The sequence below is a fragment of the Macrobrachium rosenbergii genome, chromosome 57 (genome assembly GCF_040412425.1).
Source record: "Macrobrachium rosenbergii isolate ZJJX-2024 chromosome 57, ASM4041242v1, whole genome shotgun sequence".
In the NCBI taxonomy this organism is placed as follows: domain Eukaryota; kingdom Metazoa; phylum Arthropoda; class Malacostraca; order Decapoda; family Palaemonidae; genus Macrobrachium; species Macrobrachium rosenbergii.
This window is the reverse complement of record NC_089797.1, coordinates 16,656,002-16,672,894: the sequence shown is the minus strand read 5'-3', so window position 1 is coordinate 16,672,894 and position 16,893 is coordinate 16,656,002. Positions and strand designations below refer to the sequence as shown.

Sequence of the window (16,893 nt, the reverse complement as noted above, 5' to 3'; positions counted from 1 at the left end):
GCATGGATGGCATTGGGGAGTGGGAGGGGTAATTTATTGCCTGGGATACCGAAATATTACCGATGCCGTTGGGCGGCCAGGAGTCAGACGAGTGAATTAAGATTACTGTGCCTATTTTTTCAGCGAATAAATTTTTAATTTACCGGTAAATGAATTTTCAGTTAATAATATATTTCAAATTAATTACACTTTGATCTGAAATTCGCTCAAATATTCTCCAGATGGAACAAAAAATCCCCCCCCCCAAAATCCGCTAGTCGCAATAGCCTTAGAAAATTCGCTAAATGGGTTGGAAATTCGCCAAATCTAGCTACTTTTTCCTAAGTTGGCAACACTGTCAGCGAGCCTGCGGTGGCAGGCCCAGCGGGTCCGTGACTCCGTCATTACGACGATTACGGTCTGTTAAGTTCAACGGTTGCGGTTATAGTGAAAAGAACCCCACAAGCCAGTTAATATTTTACGACCAAAAACTTGGAACAATCCATTCGGAAAGGCACAGAGCCATAGAACATAGTCATCATGAGCGATCCGATACTACCACAAGTTGGCAGTGACGAAAATGAACCTTTTTACAGTTCATTTTCTCCTCGTGAAGTCAACGAGGAAAGCGCTCCCAGTGGAAGAAATATGTGTCTCACTGATCCTCAGCGGCTTGAGAAGACAGTACTTCTGCATAATGCGAACGTAGTCACACAGCAGAAGCAACCTTATGTCGAGCTTAGAGTCCTCTCAAACCCAGTTCAACTTCTGTATCTTGGGAACAGCTTACAACTATGTCCAGGTACTTTTTGCCATGCTATGTATTTTTTTTCTATTGAAAAGTGGATGTATAGATGCAAAAACGTTTCAGTTTTCCTGCGAGTTAGAAACATTGGCTAGGATGGGCAGGTCTACTGGGGCTCCGTTAGCGATTTTAGAGGAGGTGTGATTTTCATATAGGTGCTGTCATTAGGATGTTTGAAGAGGCCCGGAAAAGGTTGATCTTAGTTTGACTACGACAATAAGGGTTAGTAAAGGACATAAGATGATCACTCTTGTAAGGGTGGCTGTAGTAGGGTTGTACATGTGGCTGGGTGATATTTGGGTTGATTGAATGTCATGGAGTCTTCTTAAGAATGAAAGGTCTGTCGTGTCTTTAGTTGGTGTTACTGTTACTAGTGTTGAGGATTGCTTATGTTCAAGATCACGGGAAAAAAGTTATAATCCTTTTAACAAGGCAATATTCAGAAGTACGCTTTATATCTCCTATTTATTTTGAAGGGGAAAACTTTTCTCCTTACCAGACCCTGTTGCAATTTCCACGGGCTACTGAAATCAAAAGTAGAATTTTTTTGTTCGTTTGTTTTGGGGGTGGGGAGCCAGCGAGTCAGCAGTTGAAGATCATAAAAATAATTTGCGTATGCAAATATTAATTACAGGACACAAACCTGGAACAAGAAAAAAGAAAAAAAGTTCCGTAACGAACAAACTTGATGGATTAAGATGGTGGTAAAGGTTTATACAGAACGCTTCCAACAGCATCCACTAACGCTGAGTTAGACTGTTAGAGGAACATTATTGTGGTTGATGCAAGTTTGGTCTGACGACCTGGCCCTGAAACCGTTAGGTCATTTAGTACCGTAACCGTTGTGAGATGGGTTTGAAAGTAAAGCCGTGAATGGATTAAAAATTATTTTAATACCCTACTAATAGATTCAGTGACTTTTTATATGAGATACATTTCTCCGCTGGAGGGAGAAATTCATAGTTCGAACATCAAAGGGTTCGTTCGTTTTAGCCAGAAGTTCATTGGGCCAAACGCTGTAAAAGCTTGATTTTATTTCATTTTGTTAGTCATAAACAAAGCTATACTGACTGTAGAGGCCTAACCTAGGGATTGAGTTAGTTTTATTCGACTAGGCCAGTTTAGCCATAAATATAGACTCTGGAAAATCATCAGTAAACTTCATGAATTGTATGGTAACTTCGCTCCAGAAGTTTTCAAGATGTTCATAAGCTTTGGAACATATTCATTATTTCTGGTTTAGTAACCGTTCATGTATTAACGTGTAAAAACTTCTCCATCTTTTGAAACATCTTAAATCCTAACCACACCCTCCTACTTTAATACGTACTAGGTACATTGTTTTTGCGTACCGCTTTGTTGATTACTCAGCGGCGCTTAGATGATGCAATGTGCTCACTTCGTACGTACGCTTAAATGTATTCTGTAACAATCTTTCAGAAGTTTTCGTTCACCTAACTATGAAGTATTTTTATTTTATATAGTTGAAAATGCGTTTCATATTAGACTATCATTAGTAGTCATAGACAGTGTTATACAAAAGACTAGCAGGAAAAAATTCATATCAAGAGAGATGTACGGAACATTTCGAAAAATTATCTTGAAGTAGCTAACAAAATCTAAGCGTGATAACAGCCAAATGGAAAACAGACGAACGCAGAGCGCCCCTGTCCCCTTCTCTATGGCCTTCGATCACTACCTGGCCATAAGGCTGGCACTTCGATTAGTGTTATTGCTTGTAAGCATAGCATCAACAAAACAAATGTATTTACAGTAGATGATCACGACAAGAGAGAGAAGGGAAATGTAATGCGTTGCATGTAAGTGTGTAACGCTGCTGTTCTTCAGTATCAAAGATCTTTGATGTGGCTCGCTTAAACTCCCAAACAACGAACGTTGCGTTCAAGATCATAAGCTTCCATTTGATGCACAAGCCATCCACAACAAAATACTGAGAGAGAGAGAGAGAGAGAGAGAGAGAGAGAGAGAGAGAGAGAGATTTGTTCGCCGAGTTGTTATTTACCATAGACCTACTGTAGGTAGTTTTCTTTCTTTTACACTGCTGAAAATACATAATTATTCTGTATCAAGTGTTTGTTTGACTTAATTATCCAGTACAAGGCATAACTAATTCACTGTAGCACCATTCATGAAACATTTTACTCATAACATTATGGAAATAACATTTAACGTTAGTCACAATTGTAATCTTACAAAGGTAACATAGTACTTTCATAGACTATGTTTACAACTGTCACTTGTAATAAATAGTAATAGTTACAAATGCTTGTATTCTTGGAAGTGTACTGTAGTAACATCTTTAATAAAGAAACCTATTGCTGCAATTTCAGAGTAAAACGAGAAATCCGATTGAAACAGGGGTTGTGAGTAGACATCATGCTCTTGGTATAAAGTTGCCAAAGTACTTTATTAGGCTAGTGTTGCAATACTTTTTTGAGCGAGTTTACCACCGGTATCATCCACGCGTGAATGTGCTTATGGGTGCGAAATTGCATGGGTAAGTATACTGCCCTTTCAATGGGAAGGCCAAGAGTTCAAATAAATAGATACAAGCAAAGTTTTATCCATAAGTTCAGGTTCAAGGTCGATGCATTTCCTTTGCAACGGCGCCTCAGTTGCTCGTGTGGTGTTTTCGTAGTTTTTAATAGTTATTTCGTTTATTTTCTTCTTTCTGTTGTTCACTTATGGTACAAGATCTCCCTTTGTCTTTTCAATATTACTTTCACTGAATAAGAACTTTCCATCTATTTCATTTGTGTCCTCTTCATGTGGTTAATTTAGTTCAACTACTTCACTTCTTTTTCTGTATTCCTGGCAAAATGGCAAAAAAAAAAAATGGTTTGAGTTTTCTAAATTCTCACAAAGATTGCAGTTAACACTCCTTCCCAGATGTCTTTTCATGATATTCAGTTTTAGCGTATAGTATATTAGTTCTTGCCCTGAAACGAAAAGTACTAACGCGTTGTTGTGTGTGTTTCTTTAATTTCTCCTTTCCATTTCTTGTATATTTATATACTCACTTTATACTTTTTAACCTTTCTTTTCACTTATCATTATCCAGCCGTCTAGTTTTTTTCGTTTTATTTCCATCTTTGTCATTTCTTTTATTTGTCTTCTATTCAGTTTTACCTCTTGCATTATTTTATACTATATTATAGGTTTCTTCCATTTCCTTTCTTTTTCTTGTATGTCACTAATTATCTTTTTTCAGTATTACTACTTTTTCTTTTAGGATACTGTGTATGTACTATGTCATCCCATCTACTACTACTGTCTCCATAGAAGATGCTCTTATCTTTCCCCTAAGAGTGACAACTTTTCAATTTCCGATTCTCTCAGATTTATTACATTGGCACCACAAAGAATGAGCAGGATTTATTTACAAAGTGCTTTCCGGGCCAGTACCTTGTTGCAGCTTCTGTTTGTCACTGAGGATGTTAGTTTTGCTAATTACTGATCCTTTTCAAGCATTACCTTTTCTTTAATATATTACTTTGACTATCAAGTGTAATTACACGATGAACAGAAAACTCCATTGCGCCGAAGAAACTTCGGCGCATTTTTTACTTGTTTTCTTTGTTTCTGATCCACACTTGCTCCCTGTGTCTGATAATAGGTGTCTGTCATGCTTTTCATCCTCTATAGATGCTTTCTGTCTCAGAGAGAATCAAGTTCCTATTTTTAATTTTTTTTATCCTTTCCATTTCCCTACTAATCTTTTTTATTATCAAATATGTTACAGCTTAACATATTTGTAGCTTCCATTTCTTGCTCTGTTAGTCTGGGACCCAGACCTCATGAGTGTGTAAAATAAGGGTTTCGAAATGATGCCCCTGCTATATTTTGTTGACCCTACAGGCATCTTTGGTAGGTTATTGGACACCTGAAAAGTGATGCTGAATACTTTTGTCGGATTGCGCAAATTCTGTAGACAGCTTTTTCTGCATCGTCATTGAATATCTCAGAGCATACTATCTTGGTGTAAACTCCTGACTCAAAAACTCAATTTTGTCAAATGACCCACCATTTGAAAGCTTATATACTCCCCTCTAGAACGATATGCATTACATGCTGATTAGTTGACAGATGGCGCCACAGGAGGTCAAAAGGTCACCTTAAAGAGGAAATTTAGCGATATTCAAGTTTTACTCAAATCAAATGACTCTATGATGCTTCTAACAATACTGCAATCAATATAGCCACTTAAAATGACTCTAAAGTATGTCAAGACAACTTTTACAAAATGTTTTCATGGTCATCCCAGTAATATTCTCACTAAAACTAAAATTCTTAAGACAATATTCTCCAATATCCATGCTCAAAATGCATATCGAAGTAAACCTAACATACATAAAATTCAAACATTCATCAGTATATATATTTTAATGTTTACTGAATATCTTTATACTGAGAAAATGGTAAAAATATCAGATTCGGGTTTGATGGGTTTGTTTGGTGGTACTCTTTGTGAGGAGCTCGGTAGCTGCTGGATGACAGCCCACATGGCAGGTCACAAGTCACGCGCACCTTTGATGTCCCCATGTCCCCAGGAAACAAGAAAAAGTAAAAAATCAATGGGGCATACAAACACAGCCTTAGACATTTATGCACAGATGTTAGACATAGATGACATAACTGACAGTCTGTAACATTTCTCAAGGTCACCACCATAGGAGCAGGCAATGGTGCATGGTATTGTTGCTTTACAGTAGGGATAACTCTTGCATCTTGGTTCTTTTTTGCATTTAGAAAAGACAAGTTTGGCTGACTTTGGTTTTGGTGCTTTTGTGATCATTGTTAGTAACAGCATTCCATCATCTAAGTGCCTCCCATAGTCTTCAGGACTAAGAAATATTGGATTTGACCGAAGGCTTGCTTGTATAAGTTAACTTGACACAGGCTTCATAGGACATGAAGTCGAAAAGCATCTTCAGTTGGTGGTAATGATCGAAGGTCCTGTTTACTTGAAGCAAATAGGTGAGCTCACAACCTGTTCAAGGAGGGAAACCCTGGTCTTCCATATATGGCACAAAAATAATCTCTAGCCTCTGAAACAAGATCATCAGTAATGTGGTCAGTACAATCGAAGCACGATAACAGAGGATGCTTGTCGAGAAACTCTATTGCCAACTTGGCTGCCTTCTTCTTGCCTATTTTATATGGGTAACGCACAGAGTCACACCCTAGTAGCACATACAGACACTGTAATATGTTTGTTAGATATAGGGGACTGTGATCAACTCTTCTTGCCAACTTATTAACTGTTTCATGAACTCATTTGTCTTCTCAATCCACATTTCTTCAGCACGGTCAAAGCAGGGCAAATAATACATGGAGAGCATGATGATATCTGTCTGTAGCTTGTATAGTTACGCGAGGCTTGTTGCAGACAGCGATATGAGCATAGATTCTTGTATCTGCCTCCTCATGCAATGGGCAAGTCAGTTCTCCTATTCTAGAGACTCCTATTTTCGTAATGCAGACTGCTTCAGTATCTGCTGTTACAAAAAGCGTGAATCTCTCTGGTAATCTTTTAAACCTGTTTGACCAGGATAAAGCTAGGTATCTTAGAAGATTCTCTTTGTTTTTAGGATTTCCGAGGAAATCATTCCATGTAGGGATGCAAGCATTGCCTGTTGGTAGATATACTCGTGACTTCCCTTCTTTATCTCTTCTGTGTCGTTCGTTTGCCTTCAGACTAGCTGTACCCATGTCATAGCGATCTCCTACAAAGTGAACAACAGAACATCCTGTTGGTTTCATTTCCAAGATTTTCTCAAGATATATACTTTGTAACGGGCCAAATGTCTATGCCTACTGTCTGAAATCTCTGAATGAATGCCATGGCATCTATGATGTACGAGGTATCCAGTGGCGAGTTTGGTAGTTCATCAAATGAAACACTCCTCGCCTCTTTTTGAAGTGTCTTGAAGAATTGGGGTTTTGTCCCCTTTCTCATCTCATATCGCCCAGGGATTTTAGTATCTGGTTGGAATAAGGATGGGGGATAGTTTATCCACTCATAGCTAAATGTTCTTATTCTTTCCTCATCACTAAGTTGCTGTGTTAAGCAGAGGACTCTTGTAACAGCGCTTCCCTCTTTCAGTAAGTGTCTCATACAATCAGTATTCTTCCTTGCACCTTTCTTTTTGCTACCAAATGTTGTTATCTTAGGGGTTTTGATTTTTCAAGTGTCATCTGACTTGCAAGCTGCTATTGCTCCCAAACCAATTTGCTTTGCCCTGATAAGGTCTGTGGAGGATAAGGTTTCACCTGTTCCTATATTGGCAAGTTGGTTATCTGTCTGTGGGTTAGATTGAAACGGATTGATGAGAACAACCAACGCCTTTCCTTTTATTGCTAATACCACATCTAGATCATTCTTGCTTACCTTCTCATGGTGATCAGACTGTGCAGCATCAATATGTGCCATTATTTTTACCTTTTCTGACACAGCAGTCATGAATTGCAACGTCTTGATAAACTTCTCACAAGAGCATTTACCCTCTGTTAGTCGTTTGAACAGTGTTGTCTTGCCTTTTTATAATAGGTCTGCTACAGTGCTAAGTCAGTCCAAACTCCATTGAACATTCTTTTAGTTTTATGTACTGTGAGATGCCCTGACTTGAATTCTTTATGTAATTCTGGGAAATGCTCTGGTAGTTTGTTCATTTCATCCAGATAGATTTCTAGGCAGGACATATATTTAGTGTGACCAGGTGATACTGTATAGGGTAACATGTTCTCAGTGTCTCTTAAGTGTCCTTCCCAATATCCACTCCTCTCTACAGTGATGTAGTGTTTGAGAATCAGCACCATCTCAATATACATAACTCATAGTTGGGCCGTTGTTCCCAGAGTTTTCTGGAAATCATTCCAAAGATTCAACACAGGATAGTTCAGCAATTACACTCCATATTTTCGTTTCTATTGTAGAATCTTGGCCTTGACTGGAGTGATGGCAGATTAGAAAGTTTCTCCCCCACATTCATATCTAGAGGATATCCACTTCTCAGATGAGTCCCACATCAGCATGGAAAACAATTATTTTATTAGTCATGCCTCTTCCTCATACATTAGACAATACAAGTAGGTCTTCTATTCCACTCTCCTTTATGAAGAAGCCTATAGTACCCAGAAAGTTCTGTGCTACATGAAATCCTCCTACTCTTACTACTACACCATATTGTACTTGATGGTATTCTTATTGACGAGTGCTTTGATAATGTCATATATAGCCTGGTTGTAAGTAACCACAGAAGTTGACTGACCCAGCTTAAGATTCACAGATATGAAGTAATCTAGTGAGCTCTGAACTATGTCTAGTCTAGTTGGTGTCTGTGGGAACATTGGACCATAGTATATTAAAGTTTGTGGTTGCTCTTGACTTGATCCTAGTTCATAGAATCTATTCCAGGCTGAACAGAGACTGGAAGGTCATCTTCTTTTGTTATCAGATCTGTATGAAACATCTGGAGCAGATACCAAACAACTTTGGCATCCAATAGAATGCAATTTTCTTTAGCTGTTTCACTGAGCTTCACACCAGATAGAGAACGAGCATCTCTCCTATCCTTCAATGTAAGTGTGTTCTCATTTGGGACTAACTTCTCTGGATTCTCTAGTGTCACATCTCGAGTTTTCTTGGCTGATATTGTAAGAGGACTATCCGGTCTATCTCCATCCCTATTATATTGGTGGATACTGTGTCTTGTTGCATCTAAACCTCCTCCATCCTGTTCCTCTGAGTGGAAGTTCAGATTATCTAGAGCATACTGTGTGAAGTAACCGTAAGTCAAACTGATTGGCATAAAGAAGCAGTCCTTCTTTTCCTGTTCATTAGTTTTCTTGGCAACTTCACTGGTGTAATGCTGAGCTGTATTATAACTAAGGTGCTTACCTCTTGTCTGTTTTAGGATGTGTATGGCAATACCTATGTGTTTTGGTGATGGTTGCTTACTTATGCACCACATAATATCTTGTGCTATGTTCAGCCCTCTTTCTTTATCTGATGAGGGGAGGGGAACTGGACCATCAGGGCCAGTCAAGTCATCAACTTTGGTAACTAACCAGGCTGTCAAATTGTAGATGCCAATACAAATATGAGACAAAGCACTAGCATATGACATACCAAGAGTTCCTGTTTCATTCTGACCTCTCTCCTTTTCTAATAATTTCACATCTTTTCTTATACTTTTTTCAACATGATATGCAGCATTTGAAATAACAATATTCATTACTTTCTCTTACATCAATATAATCACCAGATGATTCATCTAATTCTGACTGTAATGTAATAACTTGCTCACACATATCTTTAACGGTTAAGTTAGAGGGACAAATTAAGTTTCCTCTTCCTTTTAGATTAACAGTTTGTGCACTAGGCCCAAAATGATTTAACAAACGTTTGACTAACCTCCCTGATCTAAATGAAAATGAAAAATCACTATCCATACTATACTCAGACAAGATTGCTGTATACCTCTTAGATATATGGCTTACAAAATAAGCATGGTAATTTTTTAGGAGGTTATCTGATATCTCTGATAATAATCTCTCAAGAGCTACATCATGTTTGAATTAGGAGTTACACTAAGATAATATGCTCCGAGATATTCAATGACGTTGCATAAAAAGCAGTCTACAGAATTTGCGCAATCCGACAAAAGTGTCCAGCATCACTTTTCAGGTGTCCAGTAACCTGCCAAAGATGCCTGTAGGGTCAAACAAAATATAGCAGGGGTATCATCTCAAAATGCAAAATCCTGGGCATGGGTCCGAGACTATGTATATTCTTTCCCTAGGTTAGTATTTGTTTTGTCACTTCTATATATAATTGCAATTGCATCTGTTACTTAAGGGTGAACTCTATATTCTTTCATTGCTTCTATCGATACCTCCCTTCGTAACAGAGTTGAAAGTTTTACTAAAGTCTTTAACAGTTTCAGTTAGGGGCTTTTTGTTCCTGCATCTCTTCTATACAGCATTGTATGAACCTCGCCTGTCACTTACTACTGTCTTCATTTGTCCTTAAGTGTTCCTCAACAGGGTAGACTGAAGAATAAGTTGATAGACATAAATGGTGAAAAGATGGAAATTGAAGTTGGAGAGTGATGGGTGAAAATGTGTCTTTAAGGGTAGGCTAATTAAGTCGAAGGGAGTTTGATAGTAAGAAGATGATATCATTTAAGGAGAAAGTGGATGAAAAACAGAGGTAAAGTGGGGAATATAAAGTGCATGTAACATTCCAAGATTGGATCATAGAATTAGCAGGGAGCATGTATGATTTTAGGAGCGTGGGATGAGCTGGTAACAAAATTCTGTGGTGGCAGAAACAAATTAGACTTTGGTGAAGCACAAACTGAGATTATTTGGGATGCAATTGCAAGACTGAAGGGAAGTCTGTTTGCAGGATTACTGGAGGATGGATAAGAGGCCAGGAGAATGGTTAGAGAGAAAAGAAGGCACTAATTAAAAAGGTTGGGACCTGAGGAGAAGATAAGCAAGAACTTCAATCTCATGGAGAGCTGGAAGTTGTTCTACAAGAAGTAAATACAGCGAAAAGTGTTGATGGGCCAGTGCATCTCGGGATAAAAAAAAAAAAAAAAATGCAATCTAACGAGGGAGAAGTCCTAGTTTGATGAAGTAAGTATCATGAGGATTGGTTGAATGTGGAATAGAGAAGAGGAGCAAAGGTAAATTTTGCAAGACTGTAAAGGCTTAGCTTGGGTTTGAGAAAGCTTGTGGAAATATCTGTGAGGACACTGGGAGTGCAATTAAGAGGTTGGAAAATGAAAAGTCACCAGGAGTTGATAGGATCACGAGTGAGACGCTTTGGCACAGGGTGAAAGTGTGACTGGTTAGTTGACCTGGGTGTATGAGGTATGTCTGAATGAGGGAAAGGTTATGAAGGAATGGGTGAGAGGAGTGACTGTCCCTTTGTACAGGGGCAAAAGGCTGATGAAGGACACTATAAAGAATTGTAGGGATATAGCATTAGTCGGCAAACCAGGAAGATAGTTTGGTAGAATTGTGATTAAGAAAGTGAGACAGATGACAGAAGGACAGATAAAAAAAAGATAAAAATGTAGGTTTACACAAAGAAAGGATGTATGCATCAAGAGTCCATCATGAAACAGTTATTTGAGATAAGGGAGAACACACAGTGTGGCATGCATGACCTAGAAAAACCTATTGATAGATTCACTAGAGACAATGTGGGGGATGCATACAGAAATAATTTAGTGAGAGCATCAAAAAGTTTTCTAGATGGAGATGAAAAAAGTTAGGTATATCTTAGTTTAACCAGACCACTGAGCTGGTTAACAGTTCTCCTAGGGCTGGCCCGAAGGATTAGACTTATTTTACGTGGCTAAGAACCAACTGGTTACCTAGCAACGTGACCTACAGCTTGTTGTGGAATCCGAACCACATTATGACGAGGAATTAATTTCTATCACCAGAAATAAATTCCTCTAATTCTTCATTGGCCGCTCGGAGAGTCGAACGCTGGGCGATGAAGCGTGCGTTAGAATTCGTAGAAGGAATTTTATCCGCTTTGATATAAAAAAAAAATGGAGCCAAGACAGAGAGAATGACCCAAAAAAAGTTAGAAAAAGAGCTGTAGATTCAGATGCAAAATTGCAGGAGAAGAAAATGAATAATTAATGGAATGTGGAATGGTTGATGTTAGCAGCTGAGACGGTGTTGGTTTTGGACAGCGAAGGGAAAATGAGGGTAAGGAAAACAAGGAAGACGAAGGGAGGAAGAATGGCTGTAGGAAAATCATATAGGCCTAAGTATCTGAAAGCAAATATGTTGGACAATGATGGCTGAGAGATGTGAGTCGCAGAATACTCGAAGCAAGAAGGTAGCCGGGTGCACGCTAAAGACTGGGAAAAACTCTGAGAAAGTCTGTGAAAGCCAAAGTTGGAATGTATGAACTGAAAAGAGGAGCTGGAAGGGTGAGAAATGTAGAGAAACACATAACTGGTGAAAATGTGAGCATGTGTCAAAGGACAGACCAAAATGTTGCGAAATAGTTGGCCATTTGGAAAACGTAGAGGATGAAAAATTGGAGATTTTAAGATCCATAAGTAATGACGCTGAATAGATTATCGTGAAAGAAGTATTGGAAAGGAATAGCCTTAACAGCCAGGAAGTGAGAGTATGTGTACAAGATAGAGTTGAATTGCGTACACACACACACACACACACACACACACACATATATATATATATATATATATATATATATATATATATATATATATATATATATATATATATATATATATATATATATATATATATATATATATATATATATGAGTATATATGTATCGAGGCTTTTTCTTGCCACAGAAACCCTTGAAATGGTTATTCAAATACAGAAGTATCTTTGGCGATTGCAAATGTTTCATTTCAGAGACAAAGAGTCCTTTTTATATCACTTAACATCTTTAGTAGAATCTGATGCTTGCTGGTGAGCTTTTCATTTAGCGTGTTCTTTTTGTTAAATAAACAAAGATGGGTTGACAATGTCTCGTGGTTATTTAATCATATGAACAGTCTTAGTAATTTACCTTGTTACAGTACACATTTCTAGCACTGTCGGGTTTATGGTTAATATCAGCAGATATTCATTTGTTTTGAGAATTCCATGAATTAAAAAATTAATCGTAAGTTTTTGGCAATGACAATGAAGCATAGAAATTTTTCTCAAGTCCTCATATTTACTCAAGACTAAAGTTAAAACCCAATGACACTTTAAAAACGCATAATTTAAAAGGATGACAAATTTCATCGTTTACTTTTTCTAGCTTGCCATTTAGGAGGTTCTCTTTTTTAATGCCTCTCAGAGAAAAGTTTGATCACTATACCTATTAGTGTCAATTACTCATCTTTCAATTTATCTCTCGCAGTAACCCCACAAGTCCCAGGAAATCAGCCATTGGTCAGCAGTTCTGGAGGCAATGCAGAATCTACGGCATCTGTACTAATACCTTCGGCTGATACCTCCGAGACTGGCAACCAGGAACTAGGAGTGACCCCGGAAGATGCATCGTCAGCCAGGTCACGCTTCAGTCCGTCGACGGAAAAAATGCCTGTGGGAAAGGACAGAGCCCTTTAGCGATCCAGTGAAGGAGAAGAAAAGGAAGGCGGCCATCAAAGCAAGAAATAATCGCGTCAAGAAGGAAGAGAATATAGCACATCTGGAGCTAGAATTAAAACAAACAAAAGAAAAACTCGCAACGGAAACACAGTCCCTTGCAGATGCACGACAAGATAACCAAATACTCAAGGAGCTTCTGCAGGCTGCACTTAGTGGTATGCCAACTGAAGTTTTTTATGCGGGGAACCAATTCCCTCAAAATTAGTTGCTGGCTGAATGTCACTTTAAAAAGAAATTAACAATTTGTTATGATTTTACGTACTCAACAATAAATGAAGAGCATTATTTTGAACCACAAAAATGTTATGATTTTATATACTCAACAATAAATGAAGAGCATTATTTTGAACCACAAAAATGTTATGATTTTATATACTCAACAATAAATGAAAAGCTTTATTTTGAACCACAAAAATGTTAAGATTTTATATACTCAACAATAAATGAAGAGCTTTATTTTGAACCACAAAAATGTTAAGATTTTATATACTCAACAATAAATGAAGAGCATTATTTTGAACCACAAAAATTTTAAGATTTTATATACTCAACAATAAATGAAGAGCATTATTTTGAGCCACAAAAATGTTAAGATTTTATATACTCAACAATAAATGAAGAGCTTTATTTTGAACCACAAAAATGTTAAGATTTTATATACTCAACAATAAATGAAGAGCATTATTTTGAACCACAAAAATGTTAAGATTTTATATACTCAACAATAAATGAAGAGCATTATTTTGAGCCACAAAAATGTTATGATTTTATATACTCAACAATAAATGAAGAGCATTATTTTGAACCACAAAAAAAAGTCGATAAGACAATGTCATCAGTAAATTTGATTAGAATGTTAAGAATGCTCAAGATAAGTAAAAAACTTGGAACGCTTCGAACAATTAAAGTATTTCTGGAATTCACTTAGTTCAACATTTCTTTGTTTTACTTTCATGCCTTTGATGAGGCGCCATGACGACTAAATATTCTTTTGACAATAGTGTTGTGAATGTTGATACTCGAAGATATAAGGAAGGTTGTGATGGTACTTGGTGAGCCAAACCCCGTTCTAGCAATATCAACTAGAAAATGACTATTCCACGATGTAGCTAACGCACAGACGAGAGGTTAACATTTTGAGAAAGGTAAAAATAGATTTTAAGCCCTCAGCAATTTTAACATTATCTCCCGGTGCATAATTAGCTTTCTGGTGGCATTAATTAATGTTTTTTTTTTAATTTTTGTTCAGTGCTGGAAAAAAAATGGCTGGGAGTCATAGGAAAGGCTAATCTTCATCTTACATTTGAAATGTCTCGGTTCAATGCTAGTCGATAAATAAGGTCTTAGGTTTGCTGAGCTCAGTTTCACACACCGCCAGGTGTTCGTCACACTGTCAAGGTCTGGGCAACCTTGGTCCACGGTTTATAGGTCGTGCCTTGGTCTAAGCTGGTACCCAAGGTATACAGAAGGAGGGAGGCTTCAATATACTTTGCTGGTACCTAGACCGAGGCCGAATTCAAACACCTTCGACCTCGACCTAAGTCAGCAAGAATAAACTTTCAGACCTTTTGTTTACAAACACGAGCGGTGCAGAGATCAGCAAGAAATACCTCAGCGTTACTTTTTTATTTTTATATATCTGTCGTCGTAGGTTAAGTATCAGTTTAGATTTCCTGGGTGACTATAAAAATACCCAGTGTCTGTGCTGCATATGGATGTTTTGCAAGTGTCGACTAAGAGTGATTGAAAGTGATGAGGAACTTTTTAAATGTCCCCAAAGGTTATAGGAATATTAACATCGATCATTGCAAAGTTGTTTTCGTTTCCTACTGATTTTGTACCAATAAACTAATGCAATGTAATTGCATAGAAAGACCTAGAGGATTATAATTTTTTATGAATTAACCTTAAAAGTATGTAATAAAAGTTTGACTTTTTCCGTCTTATTGTTTATAGAAATTTATCAGTAAATTAGAAAGTGTTTTGTATAAAAGGGCATAGATGTATATCCGTTTGCAATAAAAATAATCTTAAAGGTGTGTAATAAGTGTTTCATTTATCCTTTTTATTGTTTGCATAATTTTATTTGTTGGCCGATATACATTTTTCTCCTTTGACGTTGCAAATTAGTAAATGATTTGTAGCTTTTTGTCGTTGTCTGATACATAAGTTTAGTCAGTAAATAAAATGATTTGCTGCTGCACAGTATTTGATAGTAAAGTACAATAGTAAAACTAAACCCCATATAATAATGGAATGGCATATGGAGTTTAGGCCAAAGGCCAACTGCTGGGACCTACGAAGTCATTCAGCGCTGAAAGGAAAATTGAGATTAAAAGTTTACAAAGGTGTAACAGGAGGAAAACCCCGCAGTTGCACTATGAAATATTCGTTAGGAGAGGAGGGACAGGAAGATGGAAGAAAGGGAATATCAACTGAGGTACAGTAAAAGGAATGAAAGGGGTTGCAGCTAGGGGCCGAAGGGTCGCTGCAAGGAACTTTTGGTAGTGCCTACAGTGCACCCCGTGAGGTGCACTGACGGCACTATCACCCTACGGGGCCAAATATTAATGAATCGCTAAGCGTAGAATACGAGGCAGACGTGACGTCACACACTACAACAACAAATGGCTAGACCTTGGATTCGCTAGACTCAAGAGCAGGGTTCTCAACCTTTTTCAGCTGATGAGCACCCGCCTGTTTTCTGGATAACTGTGAGAGCACCACGATAATTTTATAGTTTGGGAATTAAGAAGCAGTCCAGTTAGTAAGTGAAAGACTTAGTCTTCGTTTATCTAAAGGCAACAAAATGTTAAATTGCTTGCATTGAAGATTCAAAATTAATTTTACTCTTTGGATGTTTATTCAAATTTACTGACATTCACCAGTCAGGCATATTTTACATAACTGTCATAGATATTATAGTACTTTAGCGGCACTGTATGATTCACAGGTAATATGTTTACCTCTCAAGTCAGATTATATTGATATCTATAAATTTAACTAAATGAAATTTATTGTTCAATAACAAACTAAAACATACGTTTGCTTATCATCAGTTATATTCCTCATTACGTTAATCATGTTATGATATACGTGGTAAACCACAAAGAAAACAAAAAGAGAACAAGTAGAATTCATATGAAGCATTATTTCCTGAATACTGATACACAAGCTAATTATTCAAAATCCTGGACATTAGAAAAAAATAATAAAACAAGTCCACCTCTCCGCTACTGTAGTTCGTGGATTCAGTGAGAACCCTGATGCTGAGCTGCTTTGGCTAGCTGTTCTATATTTGTCTCATCAGTGTTTGCCAAAGCAACTCGCAAGCAGTGTTATATATATAAACAAAAGAGGCGGAAGAGTATTTTAAATTCGGCAGTTAGGCCTATGAAGAATTGGGGCTCGCGAGCACGATTTTAACAACTCCGAAAGAGCACCGTCAGAGCATCAGAGAGCACAGAGGTGCTCGCGAGCACCAGGTTGGGAATCCCTGCTTTGAAGGATCCAAGGTCAAGAGTCTTGAGTCTTGCACACTACAGTAAAACATATCACGAACACACGTCGTCAAATTATCGCATACATATCACAAACAGATTGACAACAAGTCAACTACTGTAAGTGAAGAATGACTGTTTGGCAAATGCTGGATATTATTTTGAAGTACTGTTTACTACTACCATTATTTTTTGACGTGTATTCAACCAGTTTGTGATTTGTGTACAGCAAGTTTATGATGTTTACTGCAGTGTGGACGCACCCCTAACTGATAATTTCCATATCTCTCTAATATATATATATATATATATATATATATATATATATATATATATATATATATATATATATATCTAACACCACTTAAATTTCGTTATTTAGCCAAGAACTGCAACAACACCTACACAATGTT

General features: G+C 37.4%; 1 long non-coding RNA gene across 1 annotated transcript; it reads left to right on the top strand.

Moving 5' to 3' along the window:
• Nucleotides 1-343: 343 nt before the first annotated feature.
• LOC136837048 (uncharacterized) lies at nucleotides 344-15,027 on the top strand. Its single transcript, XR_010852563.1, has 2 exons — nucleotides 344-781; nucleotides 12,730-15,027. It is a non-coding gene; the product is annotated as an uncharacterized lncRNA (long non-coding RNA).
• The last annotated feature ends 1,866 nt before the right edge of the window (nucleotides 15,028-16,893 follow it).